This window comes from Amblyomma mixtum, chromosome 3, assembly GCF_055824585.1.
Source record: "Amblyomma mixtum isolate Tamu chromosome 3, ASM5582458v1, whole genome shotgun sequence".
In the NCBI taxonomy this organism is placed as follows: domain Eukaryota; kingdom Metazoa; phylum Arthropoda; class Arachnida; order Ixodida; family Ixodidae; genus Amblyomma; species Amblyomma mixtum.
In genome coordinates, this window is record NC_143014.1 from 429,788,494 (window position 1) to 429,804,471 (window position 15,978).

The following is a 15,978-nucleotide window of genomic DNA, read 5'->3' on the forward strand; positions in this document are numbered from 1 at the left end:
CTGTGCCTTGAAGACTAAGAAAAACGTCGAAAATTTTGTGCCCTTTATTTTGTTTCTTGCGTTGATTTAAAGCGCTAAAAGTTACTGTTCTTTGATAACAGTCATTATCATAAAATGAGTTCTTTTCTATCTGGCTACAAATTTGGCGCCAAGATTAAATGGTTTGCCTAGTTTTGTCTACTTTCAACTCAACTTTTGGCTCCTTTCAAAATATTCACAACGGCAACCCTGCCAGCGGCCACGGCCGCCTTGATCACGCGCGCGACCCCGCCGCGCGCGCCGTTCCAGGTAGCCGAGCAGCGGCGGCGGCGGTGCCGCGCGGAGGGCGTAATCAGAGGAAGGTGATCCTCGTTGCGATTGGCTAACCGAGAACAGACGTCACTGCTGTACTCTACGTCACTCTGTGGGGACTTTTGGGGAACACTGCGCTTCAACCGACAGGGAAAATCTCAACTCTTCGTGAAAATCCTTGCTCAATATCCCAAGGTATCCCAAGGTGCATTTCTTGCTCGCTTGTTTTTTTATTTTTTTGCCTCGAGCATGGAGACGCACACGTGCGATGGCGTTGCTTCAGCGGTTTGCGACAAGGCGTTCTTCAATACTAGTAATTTAAAAACACCCATCAAGGATATTCATAGGGAAGGACGCGGTTGTTGCTGCGACGCGTCTTTTCTTTTTCTCTTTCCTCTGATCTCTCCTCTATCTGCACGCAGCAGCGGTGGTGGCTCGGCTCCAGCCAGTTGGCAGGCCCATGCAATTTCCTTTTCATCCTTCTGCCAGTCACAACAACAACAACATGTAGTAAGGCACGGCCGTTCTTCACAACTTCGAGGAAGAGGTGGAGAATCTAGTCTTCGACTCTAATAAAGGTAAGAAACGAAGTCTATACTATTGTATGCACGCACGCAGGGATCAAAGCAATAAAGGGCCAAAGCGTGATGCAGTCGCACGCTTAGATTACCGATTGAAAAGTTGCAGTTTATTGACTTTTCGAGTGCGCGCATTTTAAGTTTGTAAACACAAAGCGCGTTCTTTTTTTTTATTTACGGGCTTACACTCACCTGGGGAAACTTGCACGTGGTTTGTGCACAAAAACTTAACGATGACATGCACGTTTTTTAAAGGAACCATGAAGATTTCAATGGGCTTAGTCTAGTGCAACAGATCTGCAGAGGTAGCCTTTGCGGGCATTCGAGTGAAATGTGAAACGTAACGTACTATAACATGTGAAAGCCATGACTTGTCATAGTCATTTTGCACTTATTTGTAATGTAAGGTGTATAGTTTGTACAAAGTTTAGGTAGTCATAGTTTTGACTCCTAATCATTCTGAAGTGTAGCATGACTCAGCACTTTACTAGTAACATAAGGCGTGCAGAGTTTGTACAAAGTTTCGTAGTCATGCCTTGCACTCATGACTCGTCATTCTGCAACATAACATGACTGTGCACTGTAATGCTTTGGCATTCTCTCTGGTAAGCAGTCTTAAGTGTGTCTGCAGAATTTTTTTTGGTGTCCTAGCTCCTCCATAAGCAAAGTGACAAGCAGTGCACTCTCTTCCATATTTAAAGTGGCCACTGCAGGAAAAAAACTGGTCCTTGCAGCAGACTCGCTGCTACAGGCCTTGCTTATGCTTTGTTGCAGGCACCTGCAATGTCTCGACAGGACACACAACATTGTCGCGGCATGCACTGGCTTAGCAGCGCTGAAGCCATGGCAATCGCAACACGCAGAAGTGTGTAGGAAGAATGCCCAGCATTGTTCTGCCTTTAGAAGTCAACAGCGCTGACCTGAATTTGTGGTCAAAGGACAGGGCCATGTAAAAGGTTGCTGTGCAGGAATGAGTTTTTGCAGAGTGTAGTAAAATTGAAATACTTCCATGTAACACTCCGTGTAATAGCATAACCTGAACTTAATTTTCTCCAAAAATTGTTCCCCATGCGCTATAGCAGGAAAAAACAGTAAGCGAATGACTAAATAAATTTTTAACAATAAAAAAGCTGGGAAATTCTGTTCTGCACTGCAGGCAAAAGGCTAAAAATTTGAAGCTAAATCTGTGATTGTCATGCGCACTTGGCAGAGGCAGAGCGCCAGTAGTAGTGCGAGAGTACTGCATATGTGCCTACTCCATAGCACATGCATTTTTCATTAGTGTATGTAAAAAGTACAAACTTTAATTTGGCCTTGCTTTTAAAAAAATGAAAGTAGTGTGATACACAAAAAATTGACAGAGAAGTTTTGCCAAAATTTTATAAACGTGCAAAAGCAGAATTTCATGAACGTTGCCTTGTCTTGTTACTTTACTGTTGGCTTTCTAAGGATGCCTTATGCCGTTATTTATGTGCTATCATTGTGTACACGTTTTTATCAAAATGGAGCCCACCTTTGTTCACGCCTAAATGTTTAAAAATTTCTCTTTAGTCATGAATGGTCATGGACTTAACATCATATGTTGGCATCGTGTCATAACTGTGTTACAATGCTGCTGTGAGGCTGTGGTTGCTATGTCGCCGTTGCTATGCTCTTGGCACAAACCCACATACATCGCAGGATCTTGCTCGGGGTTTACCGTTCGGAATTGTGCTTTCACACTAATAATTAACTAATACTATGTGGAGTGCTTTGTTATATCGTCGGGAAGAACCCAAGACCGGGAGCCTTCTTTTAATTATGGAGCCAGCTTCCACGACAGCTTCCTTGGAGTTACCCGCACCTTATCCCGAATCCGGCAGAACTATTACTGGCCCAACCTAACTTCAAGTGTCAAACATTATGTCCGGACATGCCGGCAATGCCAGCGGCGAAAAAAACCCGCGCTCAAGCCTCCTGGACTGCTTCAGTGCATTGAGCCGCCACAAATACCATTCGACAAAGTCGGCATGGACCTTCTGGGGCCGTTTCCTCTCTCGTCTTCCGGCCACAAGTGGATCGTAGTCGCCACAGACTACTTGACCCGCTACGCTGAAACGAAGGCCCTTGCGCGAGGTACTGCCGCCGAAGTTGCCCACTTCTTTATGCACGACATCGTGCTTAGACACGGCGCCCCATCGGCCATCATTACTGACCGAGGCAAGGCGTTTACAGCCCGACTCCTGCGTGACATCTTAGCGCTTAGCCATACTGCTCATCGACCAACAACAGCGTATCATCCCCAAACCAATGGTCTAACGGAACGGCTCAACAAAACATTGGCGGACATGATCTCGATGTACGTCGACGTTGAACACAAAACCTGGGATGAGGTCTTGCCGTACGTCACCTTCGCATATAATACCGCGACGCAGGAAACCACCCAGTTCACCCCGTTCCGTCTCGTGTATGGCAGAGAGGTCCGCATGATGCTAGACGCCATGCTGCCGTACGGCGACGCAGAGCTTCCCCCTGAAGCTGGCCACTTCGTGGAGCAAGCAGAGCAGGCCCGTGAGCTGGCCCGCTTGCACATCAAGGACCAGCAATCCGCCGATGCCCGACATTATAACCTTCGGCACAAGGACGTGCACTACGAGCCGGGCGACCACGTGTGGGTGTGGACACCAGTGCGCCGCAAGGGATTGTGCGAAAAGCTTTTAAATAGGTATTTTGGGCCGTACAGAGTCCTGCGCCGCCTGAACAGCGTCAACTACGAAGTTGTCCCCCATGGAACTGTGGTCGTCGGCCCTCAGCGTCAACGGCCCGAAATCGTGCATGTAGTGCGCTTAAAGCCGTACTTTTCGCGTGACTGAGCGCTGCTGTTCACGCTGTTTCGTACCTTTTCCTCTTACCCCACGTGTGAACTTGACTCTCCCTGCATGTCATCTAGCGCGCACTGTATAGTTCACCTCACCCCCAGTCTTTTTTTTTGTTCCTCCTCCCCTCACTGTACATATCCCATTCCACATCGAGACGATGTTTGCTTTCGCGGGGGGGAATAATGCCACGCGCCTAACGCGCCGCGCTGCCTCCGCGCTGAGTCGAAGACGACGACGAAGCGGCGGTGGGCTCTCGTGGCACGCTGTTCTGTTGTGTGTCGTGGAAGCTGGCTCCATAATTAAAAGAAGGCTCCCGGTCTTGGGTTCTTCCCGACGTCTACCTTCACGGCTCCTCTGGTCGTGACAATATTTACAATCTTTCCGTTTCAGGATTTTGCGCCTGGAAAGACGGAAAAGAAAGCAAAACTTGCTGCCATTTTATAGCTTCAACAGGAAAAAAGGAATGTGCACCAAGGGTTTTTAAACGCTACCTGCACTGCCACCGTTCCGGCTCGCACGAAGAGCTTCCTATAGAACAGCGCCAAAGGCAGGAAAAGGGGCAAGGAAGCTGCAAAATCGGCAAACACTGCTTTGCTACTCTAGAGGTCATGGAGAAAGAGGGCAAGGTATATGTAGTGTTTCAAAAGAAACACTACGGACACTTCAATGAGGCCTTCCACCAAAGGCTGTCCCAGGATGATGCCAGAGTGCTTGCAGGTTAGCCACTCCTCTTGTACAAAGCATTTGTGCATGCTGTGTTGACTGTACCGGAATGTGAAAACGTTTAGAAGCTACACTCCACCAACCTTTCATAAATGGGAGACGAAAGTGTATTAGAAATGTATTTTAGGGGGAAGATATTGCTCATTAACTCGAGTGATCATTTCAATGATTTTTTATTCTTCTGCGATGCATCTATGGCACAAAAGAGGTGGGACAACACGAAAGTGCCTATTGTAAAGTGGGAGAAGGCATGTCCCACAAAACGAGGGGGCGGAAGAAGTTATAGTAGGGCACAGATTAAGAACCCAGCGGCCAATGCCCCTCAAAGGAAGCCTGCCATCCAATGGCGTCGACCGATTCTCATGATGACATGGTTAATCCTAGGGGTAGCATTGCAGGAAGGTGGCAGATGAAAGGGGATTAGTTATGGCTTTAATTGGATTAACTGATGAAAATCAGCTGACGCCATTGACTGGGGGGGTCTTCTTTAAGGGCCATCTGCCACTTCGTTCTCGAGTTGTATCTGACTGTAGTGCAATTCACTTGAGCCTACTTGGTCGCATCGAAGGGTGAAAAACAATTGATCCACAGCACATTGCATGCACAGCACAGTCTGTACGAACTTCATGCCGTTTAGTTTAGAGATGCTTTGTGGAAGGGGTCCAGTCTTTCGAACTGAACATACTTAGGAATGTCATCTAGCACTGAACTACTCCAATGTCTGTTCTTTTGTTTTTCTGCTGGTTTCATTGACTATCCTAGGTCTGTCGCTCAATCGGCTGACGTTGAACTTCATCCGTAAGAAGTCGGCTTGAGCTCCATGAAACGTGTCTGAAATGACTAACAGTTGCACTCGATGCTAGCCTCTTTTTTTGGCTGCCTGTCAAAAGCGTAGGCATTTTGTTGCTGATCAAAGCACCACCACCAGTCTAATGGTTGTATAAGGGCCATGTTTCTTCTCATAAGACAGATTGTCTACAGTGAACATTCATTAATTAGAATTATTTGGCTGTTTTGGCACTTCATCAGTAACGCTTACAGGAACGGCTGTGGTTTGAATGTTCAGCTACTAATCTGGAGTACCCGGGTTAGAACCCGGTTGCGGCAGCTGAGTTTCGATGGAGGCAAGAGGTGCCCACGTGCTGCGCAGTGTCAGTGCCCAAAGATGCCCAAGGAGGTTGAAATCAATCCGGAGCCCTCCACTACAGCACCTCTTTCTCTCTTGCTTCTTTCACTCCTTCTTTCCTTCATGGCATGGTTGAGGCAGTTACAGCACCATTTCCTTTCCTCAAAAACCACTAATATAAAACACAAGCCTGCACAAGAGTTGAAATCGCAAAAAAACGAACAAGCAGCATTTATATTTCAGTTTATGTATGACTGGCATGCCCTCCAATTGTCTCTGACTTAGCAGAAGTCATTCAGGTGTTGAAACTGAAACAGCATGAGAAAAATATTCACTTAGAAATTATTCACCTGGCGTAAGTGAATTCTACATTGTGACTCGTGCACACTATTGTCTTGTGCACAAGTTCAAAGAAACAAAGATCGCGTTCAAAAATTTGGTGTCTCTACTCCTGTAAAGGTTGCTGTCAGGCGAATCGGTGCATTTTTTGAATATGCAGAATGAAATGGGACAGGATGAGAAGCATATGACCTTATTCTTTTCTTGTCCACATTTTCAGTGCTGTTATATTCTGCATTTATAACACGCTGTATATAACTTCCCTGTTTTGCATTGCTGTATGCAAGTTTAAACACTCAAGCTCATAAAAATAAAGTCCATCTGGCTTTGAAACAACCATTTTGTCGTGTGCTTTGCAGTGCCAGAAAAGTGAAATGAAAGTAAGATGAACTGTGTGTCACCTGTAAAAAGGAACAAAGTGGAAGACGAAGGAATCCGACCAGAAGTATTTGTCACTTTATTACACGGCTGTAGGCAGATGAACCAGAGATGTTAACAGTTTTTTTCTGTACCATTTTCAGGCCGGTTAGCAGAAGGAGTGCCAGAAAAAACCATTGTGCACAACATCCGAGCAGGTACAAGTGGATCAAGCCCACGGATACAGCTTGTGACCACTAAGGACCTCCGTAACATTGCAGATAAGTTTGGTATTGGCAAAACAGAGCAGAGAGATCCAGACGATTTTAAGAGTGTTGAATTATGGGTCGAAGAAATGAGGGCAGAAAATGAGTCGCCAATGTTGTATTACAGGAAGAAGGGTGACCCCAACAGTCATGATGGTGACTTTGAGCTAGCATTAATGACGTTCCCACAACGAGAGCTCCTTTATGAATTGGGGGCAGCGAAACTGTGCATTGACTCCATCCATGGCATAAATAAGTACTAATTCCAACTGACAACCCTGCTCACAATTTCTCAAGATGCCTTTGGTATCCCGTGTGCCTACTTAATTTCAAAAAGGCTGAACACGGGCACTGTGGTGAGGTTTTTCGAGGCCATCAAAGAAAAAACACAATACCATGTCAGGCATTTATGTCTGATGATGCCACTGTTTATGGCAGTGCATGGGAGCAGGTGATGGGTCCCTTGAGGAGTCGACTGCTTTGCAGCTGGCAGGTGCTACACAACTGGAGCACGCACCTGAATAGTCACAAACAAGGACTGCAGGAGTACAACAAGGGACATGCTGCACACTCTGATGAAGTGGACAGATGAGACTGAGTCTCAACAGTTGCTCCGTGCACTTGGTATTCACTCCAAAGAGCATCAGCTTAATTGCCTTTGGCTTCGTCAGAAATTTTGAGAAAACATACGCAAAGAGGGCATGTCAGTGGGCTTACTGCTATCGGCAGTACATTGGATTAACAACAAATAATCACTTGGAGTCAATGCACAAGGCACTGAAGTACTCTCACTTTGGTGGCTAGGTAAATGGGTGATTGGATACATTAATCAAAGTACTCTTCAATTTCACATCCAAAAAACTTAACATGTGTCAAAGAAGGAGCAGACCACCGCAAATCTGCCCTATTTAGGAAGCATAAAGTGGGGATTGAGCTTTCTAAGTCCAGTACTGAGAGAGTGGGAGATGGCCAGTGGCATGTAAAGTCACAAAGTTTGGTGAACTTCAAGCACACAGTGGAAAGAACTAGCAAATCGCGCAGTGGCTGTGAGCTTCATTGTGAGCAGTGCGAGGCTTGCCACAACATGTACACAAGTACGTGTTGACCATGCAACGCATGTGCACATGTGCAAGCACATGCATGCTGTTGCTATAATGGAGCTACACTCGTGCCAGATGCAGAGCAGCCAGAAAGTAGCATTTGACTGTGCTGGCGTTTGTAGGCCCTGCCAGCTGAAGATGGCAGATTTCAGGTGAGGGATTAGGATTATGTTATGAGCTAGTTTGTGGGCTATTCTGACAAAGTGCTTTAGCATAGCAAGCTCAAGACACAGCAGGGAAGAGGAGTGTCATTTGATAATTTTCTTGAAGCCCACATGGTCATGAGAAAGATGCGCCATCATATCCCATATCAAGCAGCACCATTGACGGTACACTACAGGCCTCTGGTATTTCTTTTCTAGTCATTCCTTTTTCCCGAAACTTTCCTCCTAGGAAGGGAGAACTCCTCCCGCCACGGCGCCTCAGTGGCTCTGGCGTTCTTAGACTGCTTACACGAAGGCTGCGGGTTTGATCCGGCCATAGCGGCCACATTTCAGTGGAGGCAAAATACAAAGATGGCCATGTGCTGTGCAAAGTCAGCGTGCATTAAAGGGCCCCAGGTGGTTTAAATTAATCCAGAGACCTCCATTATGGTGTCCCTCATAGCCCATGTGTCGCTCCCGAATGTTAAACCCGACAATTAAGAAATTGAGATATTTCAGGCCCCTCATTCCCTACTCAGAATCTGCTTGTGTGAGTACGCCCTCTCTGGCACTGCTCAACAGAGAACTTCTGACAATTGGCAAACATTTTTCATTTTTGGAAAATTAGTGCACTCATTTTCTTGTTCATACCTGCCTTGCATTCACTATAATTTTATTTCTTCGTCATCCCTGCTTGATTTCATTTTGTCTGCATGTGATGCACTCATAGAGGCATGCGCTCTTCAATAAAATTAGTATGAAGTGTCGCTCCATGCTGCATTCCTCTTTGTTGCGTCGTGCTGTCACAGTGCACCGCCCTTTTAGGACATCTTGAGAAAAACAGCGCTTGCAGACAAAGGACCAGAACAAGAAGGACACAAAAAAACACCGCAGTTGTGTGACCTTCTCGTTTCCTTTGTCTGCAAGCGCTGTTTTTCTCAAGATGTACCCCAACCAACTCGCCCAGCAACACACCTTGCCTTTTAGGACAGTTGACAATATGTGGTTCTACAGTTCTGCAATGCATATGAGAAAAAGTATTCTTGACAAAAGGCTAAGCCGTAGCTGTCATCTTGCACACTGAAAGCTTAAGCGCAAAACTACTATTCATCTTATTTTGCAAAGAGAATACTGCTGCAACAGAAAAACAGTATTACTCATTTTTCAGAACATTGTTTAAGAGCATACGTTGTTGGGCTAGTCGGTCAATCATGGTGAATACAAGGGGGTACTGCGCACAAAAAGACAAGGACAAGAAGATAACACAACAAGCGCAAGCGCTTGTTGTATTATCTTCTTGTCCTTGTCTTTTTGTGCGCAGTACCCCCCTTGTATTCAGAACATTGCTGGTGCAATTTGTGACACGAACTTATATTGCCATGGTAGAAACAGCCGTGAATAGCCTTCCCTCACATGATAAAGCACTTCATAAATGAACTTGCTTGGCTCTTACACAGTGTCTCTCCACCAGCCTTCCAAGCAATGAGCCTTCTGTTGTGTGATGGGAACACTGTGCCAACTTTGTTGCCTAGAAATTCTAAAATGCCCCTATTTGTCGAGAAGGCAGCTTAGATGAAACATATAGTGCCCCGTTAATGTCATTTCCTTTTACTCATTAATGAAAAATGCTTCAAAGCCCAACTGCAACGAAATTATAATTTGGCTAGAATGCCTGTTAATGTGCTGGGTGTGTCATAAAACTAATCGTAACAAAGTTTCATGCTTCTGAGAAAACTGACACTGTTGCTAAAAGTGTTTAAAAAGCTGTGTAGTAGACAACGTGGCATGTCCATATAGGCAGATACGGATACCTGAGTGCCATATGGCCTCATGTCTGGCCCATTGGGAATGAACAGATTAAGGACAGTGTAGAGTGAAAGGCTAGGGGCTAAAATGTGGCTTGGCAGTCATGGGTATGGTGCTGTGGCAAAGTTGTTAGGAATTTGTTTCAATCCTGCAGATGCATATTTCTGTTTCCATTCCAGGTTTTCGTACACCATATTTACTTAAATAATGGATGCATTTGCATAATAAATGCTTTCCCTACATCAATAATCAAAATCTGGGGAAAGTTCAACTGACCACACCATGTTTTACACCATGTAATCAATGCACCAAACTTACCATTCTAATTTTTTCCCACAAGAAACAGCATCCATGATGCAAGTAACTGCGGTATTACAGGTTACAGAATGAAGCAATGTCAGCCGTATTATGTGGCCGCAAGACTGCCTGGCGCCATGTGAAGAGGAATGCTCCCAAGGCTCATCACATCACATTTACTCCAGTATCCAGATATGACATCCGTTTCATCCTGCACATCACATTCACCTCGGGCTGGTGGTAGCCTGCCAGCTACATTAAGAATGTTGCAAATAAAATGTCTACCTAACTGAAAACTGTGGTTGTATATATCGGAGATTTTTATTGACTTGTGGCAGTCTACCTGGACAGGTTATGGTAATGCAAGGCAGCCCATTATGCACAGCATATGAGTGCATAGGCGCCACAACTTCACATCTTTTCTAAGGGTTCATGTTTTGCACTACTGGGTGTGACCCGACCCATCTTTCCACAATCCTCGCGTAATTGATAATAAAGTGCTCCTAATCCTTTTTTGACAGGCAAAATGTATTTTCCTAGGCATATTGGCAATCTGCAATTTGTATTTCTCCACAGATTTGGTACTTCTGAGAAGTTGGACGGTCATTTTACAAATGATATATTTTTAATAAGCTAGCAGATACTATTCTTGATTTAAACATTTGCAGGCATATATACGCTATCATTGTTTGCCTTGATAAATACCGTGTCCATTGTGTAATCATAGTACAAACACGTTAATTGATTCTAAAGGATGTTAATGCTGCTTAATTACGCCCTACAAGCCCAGCTGTGGCTTTGGAAAGTTGCCCTTCCTTGGACTCTGACATTAAATACAATCTTTTGAAAATGCTCTGTCGCAAATTTGTTGAATTAAATTTTCTTGCGTCTTGCTTTCATGGCTCTTTTGTTACAAGTTTGCTCAGTATTGGAATGCGTTGTATTTTTATTGTTTGTTTGTTTTGTACGCAGTGTCCCAGCTGAAAAAAAGTTCTATGATGCAATAACCTCATAGATCATTCATCATAGAATATCATACAATCTGTATGATATGTCATACAGATTGTATGATATTCTATGATGAATGATCTATGAGGTTAATGCATCATAGAACTTTTTTTCAGCAGGGGTCATCTGCATGACAATGTATGCTTTGCAATTGTATCCCCCTACAAAAATGCCCTCAACGGGCGCTGTAGGTATCTGAATAAATGAATAAATAAATAAATAAATAATAAAATTGTACTTGGGAAAGACTAATCTTACTGTGAGTGTAATGACAAAATTAAACAAATTCCATTAGACGCTGGTATGATCCCGGCTGCGGCAGTTGTATTCCGATGGTGACACACAACAGGCCCAGATGCTGTGCGATGTCGGAGCACGTTAGGGACCACTGTTGGTGGAAATTACTGGATCCCTCCACTGTGGCGTTCCTCATAGCCTGAGTCGCTTTGGGACGTTAAACCTCGTAAGCCAAAGTTAGCATTATGTTCCTGCCGGACCGAGCAGCCGCTGACAGGGTCAGACTGTACGAATGGGTACCATCAATCACTACGTGACACCCCCACTCCACTCACCCGATGAAATTCCATCCATCAGTGACACATCCACTCTCTCCGCCCTTCGACTCTGATTTGCAACCGCTTGCCAACCACCTCCTCCCGCCCTCTCTTCTTCCCTCTTCCCTGCAATTTCGTGAAGGTGGATTTCACTCCCTCCACTCTGTCACCTGAGGCTTCAGACCGACGGATTATTCCAACATGGGGGGTTCTGATGCTGATGCACTAAAATGATATTTTTGAAAGACAGCTACAGTTTGTTACATGTTAAGGAGAAGAGTACTCGCTGCATCATGCAAAATGCGAGATCATTCCCTGGTGTGCACACACTGCATCACAAGGAAGTACATTTGGCACCTAAATTTAAATGTGCAGTATAGCGAGCAGTTAGCACCAGGTGCCATACACAGACACGAGCACAAAATGGACACGCTTATTACCAGGCCCTCTCTGTGCAGCATGTCAATGTGGCTGGTTGCAATCAGCAATGCATGTGCACCCTCCGTATACATAGTGCAAAGACTGCTTTTGAAGCTAAGGTTGGTCACATTGCAAAGAAATAAAGACAGCACGAACACGAGAACCGGACACACAGCACTGACAGAAATCTCGATAGTCGGTGCTGTGTGTCCGGTTCCCGTGTCGTCCCTTTCTGTTCGGCGACCAACCTTAACTAGAACAAACAACTTGCCCGAACCCTTGCTTTTGAAACATTGCACACTGCATTCAATAAGTAGCACGCAGTACAATGCACAGACTGAGCCATGTGTGTTATTGTATCAGCAGTAAACCACGTGCAAAAAAAAATCGACAGCCAATAACTACAGTCGGTAAAGCGAAATTTGAGCGCAGCTCTTCACATATTTTAGTTTTGCAGTATGCTGAAGTAAAGAATTCCAGAGAGCCAACTGCCCCGGCGAGAGGCAGTGATAGGTGACATTTCGCCCTGACCACTTGACCCACAACAGTCGTCAACTGGTACTGTCGCCATTTGGTGTCCAGATCAGTGTCTTGAAGGATCGAAGGCGGGCTGGAAACGACATGCTGCAATGTTCTCCAACCCTTGCATCATGAGAAAGTCAATGCGACGACATATAACAGCCCACACACTGCATCGTGATGATTATAACAAGGAGTTATATGCATAGATATTTTCCAGAATGAGCTGGAAACACCCAGATCAGGGACGCCAGTACTGGACGGCGCAGGCTTGCGTCCTGCTCACTCACCTTTAGGGACGCATGGGAGGTAAACACGCATTCCATAGGCGGTCTACTGGTCACAAACAAGAAAGGGGCAAATTTAAAGAACTACACACGCCACAAAGACGAGACACCGACGAATACTTAACTCGCAACAGCCGCCGACCGCGATTGGAATGTACGTAAACAACCGCCATGTTGTTTTTTTTCTTTGCTAACTGACTGTAGGGGGCGCTGTAAGAGCGCTAACATCATCATCATCGCGCGTTCCCTCAAAGAAAATTAAATAAAAATAGCCGAAACCAGCAATAAACTAGAAAAAAAAGCATTAAACGTTGAAAATTGCAACATAAATAAGAAAGTCATTTATGCAGTTGACGAAAATCAACACACTCATTCAAAGGAAACGCCAATAAAATTGATTCATAAAAATAAAACGAAAATATAAATATGCATGTTTTCTTCTCCTTGGTTTTGACTAAAGCTAGGACGTGCGACTATTTTTTGGCAGTTTTCTAAATCGGGTAGCTCAGTGCGAACATAAGAAAATTAAGGCAACAAAACTGAAAACGTAACAGGGGCACTTAAAGGGAAACTGCATAGGTTTTAGAAATCAACGAGCTTAAGAGGGCTGAATGAGTGAAACTTGCAGGTGAAGCATGCGAAGTATTTTTGGGCTAGCACTTGAAATATTAAAGTAATCACCGATTAAAATGCGGACGCCCTTCAAGCTTCTCCGTAACGCACAACGCCAATTGCGGGCCGCATGATGACGTCATCGAAGGTATCGGTACATTTCCAACGCACAAACGCCTGCTTTGAAAGAAAAAAAACCTGCGCCATCGAAGGCAAACGCCGCCCAGAGTTGTTTGGCAGCGTCTAACGAGTCAGGGCAGGGTGTGGCGGATGGCTATGGTAATTTGAAATCATACCTTCAATGACGTCACGCTGAGTTTTCCTGCACTCCTCCGGTGCATTGAGTAGAAGCGCAAAATTGAATCGTCGATTACGTCACTATTTTAAATGCTGGTGCAAAAACACTTGGCATGCTTTACCTACAGCCTATATAAATTTGAATCCTTGAATATCGCGAAATTCTCAAAAAAGTGCTGCAGTTGCCCTTTAAGGGTCAACATTGCATCGTCAACAATATGTACGCTTTCTCTCTTGTTGCTCATCCCAAGCTTATTAATTGAATGCATGTCAATTTGCTGTTTCAAAGCAGAACGGTCTTCTATCATTGTAGCGAATTGAACCGAACCAAATGTACTGTCATGAACAAAGCGGTCACATAACATTCACTTATGCAGCTCAAACTCACATTATTTATTATTTGAGTTTAGTTTTAATGACATGAAACAACCACAAGTTCCATTATAAAAGGTATTTTTCATCAGAGCACTTCGGATGGACTAGAAGCCTTACTCCCAACAGTGTACAATAAAGCCATTCACACGAATCATGTTGGCAGCAATGTTGAAACTGTGTGCGTCCACCTTGCTTGAAACCTCAACGGATGCAAGACAGACAAAATTTTACCATTCAAAATCATAATGTGCCGAGATATTGCTGCAATCTTGAACGTAACCACGCTTGCCATTACAATCAAAATGACTCAAAAGCACATGCAAACATGAGAATTTTTTCTTCACAGACATTTTGACACTACATTTAGTTCACTATTTATGCAACTTCCGTTTATTTACACGATGGACACGAACATTCACATTCACGCCAGTCTAGCATGAGTGCCATGCGTACGTAATTGTCGATATGCACCCCGTCACACATTGTGCATTTGCACATAAAAATACTCATGAAAACTCAGCAAGTGCTCAGCAATTACTGCAGCTTAAATGGTAAAGCACACAGAACACGTCAAAGTTATGGTATGGTATAGAATATTGGGTTTAACGTCCGAAGGCAACATGGGTTATGAGGAACGCCATAGTGCAGCGCTACGGATTAATTTTGACCACATGGGGCTCTTTATCGAGCACTGATGTCACTCAGTACACAGGCGCCTAGCATTTCGCCTCCACTGATAGGCAGCTGCCGCAACTGGGATCGAACCCGTCCTTGGGAACAGCAGCGGGCACCCTAACCACTCAGCTATTGCGGCGGGGCAACGGCTGACTACATTATAAGCAACCAAAAGTCCAGGTCTCTGCTTTATGTCGTACATGTTGCCTAGGTATCGTCTACTTTTGCTATATCTGCAATCTAAAAATTAACGATAGACAACTTCCCCACTCCATCTAAATTACTATAATTGTCCCTTGCCCTTCTTGGTTTGCTACACACTTAAGCTTATAATTTTTGGCTAGTTTTATCAAGGTGTCATACAAGTGTAACAGCTGCCACAGTATAATTTGTGGATTCTAAGAGAAAAAAGAACTCACAAATTTTTCACTACTTTGAGCAAAAATATTCAGCCAATATATGCACAACAGGCATACACCAATAACATTTCTACCGCAAAACCGTGAACCCACCGTACCGAGGGCCAGTAATAGAAAATCACTGGCCGCCGCGGTGCCTCAGAGGTTATGGTGCTTGGCTGCTGACCCGAAAGACGTGGGTTCGATCCCGGCTGTGGCGGTCGCATTTCGATGGAGGAAAAATTCTATAGACCCCTACAAAAATTCTATTAGTCACCCCTTGTCGTGCTAATATGCAGGTACCAATTATTTCTGTAACATACCTCTTATCATTTCTGTAATACCCATTACTAGGTCTTCAAGAAAATAATAACCTGAAATGTAGCAAAGAGCTGATGGTTGTCTTTTCATAGAACATTCTTCACAGCAGCTCTGCTTCTGAAAGGAGCACCTCATTCTTTGTGGACTCAAGTAGTTTTCTTCTATTTTAATCACCATGAGGTCAGAGTACTCCAGTAACACTCTGACTCCTGATATGCTACACTCTAGTGAGCCAGTTTCACAACTCATAAAGGAATGATGAACTCAAAGGTCTGCCACAAACATGTCATGGGCTACATCTTTAATGGAGTAGAGAAACCAAATTTTTGGATGCACATTTCTCTTTACAGTGATGCACTAGGCAATGCTGTACACAAGCCACCATGTGGATTTTAACTTTGTCAGCTAAATAATTTACAACTTAATTTTTTTTCTCGTGTCATCTGGTTTCGGTTTTTAACAGCCGAATGACTGCTCTGAAGTCAGATACATGCTCAGGTCACATGAGGCATGCAAAAAGAGATATAATCGCTGCCTGCCTGTTCACTTTATGTGACTCCAACTCTTAGACAGGTTTGTGTACGAGTTGATGCAAATAACAATGAACAAAGCTGCAACAATACTGCTG

The 15,978-nt window shown here is 44.4% G+C and overlaps 1 long non-coding RNA gene across 2 annotated transcripts; it reads left to right on the forward strand.

Moving 5' to 3' along the window:
* Positions 1-412: 412 nt before the first annotated feature.
* LOC149358072 (uncharacterized) lies at positions 413-7,399 on the forward strand. Of its 2 annotated transcripts, XR_016291920.1 has the most exons (4): positions 413-869; positions 4,118-4,444; positions 6,275-6,360; positions 6,437-7,399. It is a non-coding gene; the product is annotated as an uncharacterized LOC149358072 (long non-coding RNA). The 2 variants fall into 2 exon arrangements; XR_016291919.1 differs by lacking the exon at positions 6,275-6,360.
* Positions 7,400-15,978: the final 8,579 nt, after the last annotated feature.